This window comes from Cibotium barometz, chromosome 34 (assembly GCF_041138505.1).
Source record: "Cibotium barometz isolate CiBa-2024 chromosome 34, ASM4113850v1, whole genome shotgun sequence".
NCBI classification, from domain to species: domain Eukaryota; kingdom Viridiplantae; phylum Streptophyta; class Polypodiopsida; order Cyatheales; family Cibotiaceae; genus Cibotium; species Cibotium barometz.
The window spans coordinates 3,109,328-3,111,928 of NC_141079.1; the positions used below are offsets into that span (position 1 = coordinate 3,109,328).

The 2,601-nt window shown below is 39.4% G+C and overlaps 1 protein-coding gene across 1 annotated transcript in view; it reads left to right on the forward strand.

Moving 5' to 3' along the window:
• The window catches only part of LOC147618612 (uncharacterized), a 4,727-nt gene extending 4,469 nt beyond the window's left edge, over window positions 1–258 (forward strand). Inside the window, exon 3 of the mRNA XM_086773635.1 lies at window positions 1–258. This exon is cut by the window's left edge and continues 43 nt beyond it. The gene's annotated coding sequence lies outside the window, so the exon portion shown is untranslated.
• Window positions 259–2,601: the final 2,343 nt, after the last annotated feature.

Consider the following 2,601-nt stretch of genomic DNA (forward strand, 5'->3'; position numbering starts at 1 on the left):
ACCAATGGTGAGAACAGCCTGAAATCACAGCTACTCAGTTTTGCAGCTAATGGACTCTTCGTGATGGGGCTGCAAATAAGATTACCAGCTTTTTTAATTGGAGGCTTTCCCGTACTGCTGCTAACTTGGGCTGTATCAAGCATTGACTATTTTGTTGGTGTGGTGTTCACACTTTCTTAACTTAGTTAACATCTTTGGAAGCCATCTATTTCTATGCTACTTGTTTATGTGGTAGTCTTTAAAGCACTTTTCACTCAAGGTATAATTGTTTTGCGTATCAATTGTAGTCTGGTTCTTGCTACACCTCTTAAGCCATTGTTGAAATTGAATCTTAGCCTTGGTTTTCGTGTCATGGCCAGCATGGTTGCCCAGACTGGGTCTCTCTTTGTTTGAATCATATCCTTGCACCATGCGGTAAGTTTTGGAGATATAGTTGGTTAGCATGATGTCGACAATGATGACCCATGGTTGCGCTTTGCACTAGTCTTATGCTGCAGTTGGCCAGTCTTCGTCTTTTAGTCATTGGTTCCTCATCTTTCTTATGTATGACGGGCTCATTATGTCAACACAGTAAGGGTCGTCTCCAAGTCTTTGACTTTCTAAATTCTAAGGAGAGAGGGAAGAGCTAGTGTGGAACCTAAAACCTTGAGAGGAGTTTTGAGGTTAACGCCTTTGAAGTAGTGATTGCTGCTCAAGGCCTCTTTTCAGCAGTGTTGTCTGCCTTGTAAAGAGTCTTTTTTGGTTTTGCCTTGTGCAGGATATGGTGAAGGAGTGGGTCAATTTTTGGTCCATCTGGACCAGTCTCACACATTTTTTTATTTTCTTGCATTTTAAAATTCCAAGATTGCTCTACAGAAGCTGAATCTAGGATTTAATATACACAAAGGCATTATTTTGTGTTCTTTTGACACGACAGTTGGAAACGATCGCACTTCATTTTGTGTAAGTCACATGCATCAGCAGACAGGGTGACGCACTAATCGTTGACAAAATGTACAGGCTGATACTAGATGGGAATGCAAGCTAGGTCGGCTGGCTTTGGATATAATACTAATTCTTTTGTCATGACTTAACACATGGTGCACTAACAGAGGTAAAGATGTTTTGATTGCCAGGCAGTCTGATGATAGTTCAAGGATAGTTCAAGCAATACCCCCTCAATTGTGCCAGATTTGCCTTAAGCTTGCTTGCGTGCACACACCTCCATGTGCATATATGACACATCCATACATTTTAATGATATAATACTATTCTTTTGTCATGATTTAACACGTGGTGCACTAAGAGGTAAAGATGTTTTGATTGCCAGGCAGTCCGATGATAGTTCAAGGATAGTTCAAGCAATACCCCCTCAATTGTGTCAGATTTGCCTTAAGCTTGCTTGCGTGCACACACCTCCATGTGCATATATGACACATCCATACATTTTAATGATATAAATTGCACATTTCACTCTTGAATATTGTTGGAAAATCACCCCCTAAATGAAATCATCACTTAGGAGGGTTTCTTCTTGCTCAGGACAAAACACTCTTTGGACTCAGCCTTCTTGCTGATATCAGGGCACACTTCGAATTTTCTTCTTGTAAGCAACTCTTTTCCTATGATCTCTTCATGACTTTACCCAGATTCAAGAGTTGTAATATTGAGCTGCCTTTGTCAATCCTCGCAAACACGAGGGATATCCACAATGACATGCCTGTGCTAGCTCACATGCATATCCAGAACTATCCTAAAACTCCAATTATTATGTGAGATCTATCGAGGACAGAAAAAGCTCGTCAACTTTTGCTCATGCCACATAAATTGGACAAAACTTCTTGCTCATGTCCATTGCTCACAAGCACTAATGTGCCGTTCCTTTTCTCACAATATCATACCTCTGTGAGGTCTGCGAGCCTGCAACTGGCATCTCAAAACAACGAAGATAACGTACTTGTGTGCTCTCTGGTATATCTTTTAATCTAAAAGTCATTCTTCTTTCATGAGCAAGAGAGGTCAACCCAAAATTGTCATTATTTTGCTTTGGGCAAAACCTAAATTTGTAAGATATTACTGATCGGCACTTGGAGAAAAAGAGAGGAGAACTAAAATTAACCTTTAAACTTAAGAATCTCTCCCATTAGAACAATCAAGACCTGAGTCAATCTATATGAATCGCAAATTACAAATTAAATCTACTTGTCTTGATCTTGGACAAAAGAGTGGTAACAGCCCTTGCATCCCATATATTGATTCTTACATCTCTATATGAGATAAAATATGCTATACTGATTCAAAAAACACGAGGAAGCAGTTGTAAAGGAGCAATGTACGAGATGGAGTGAGATCATTGATTTGATGTGCGAGGTCCATGACCTCAAACAAGCCTTTCTTTTTTTAACGAAAAAAGTGAGATTAAAAGACCACTTTGAGATCCCATCTCTCCCCCAATATGATCCATGACATGAACTTAACTTTAGAAACACTTCTATGAAAAGGGCATAAAACCAAATATAACATATTTCATCTCTAAACTAAAGGCCAAAAAGCAAGGCGCGGTTGAACTCATCTCCTTATCAAGTTTAGGAGGTAAGAAGTTATAGTGCACACAACTAAAGT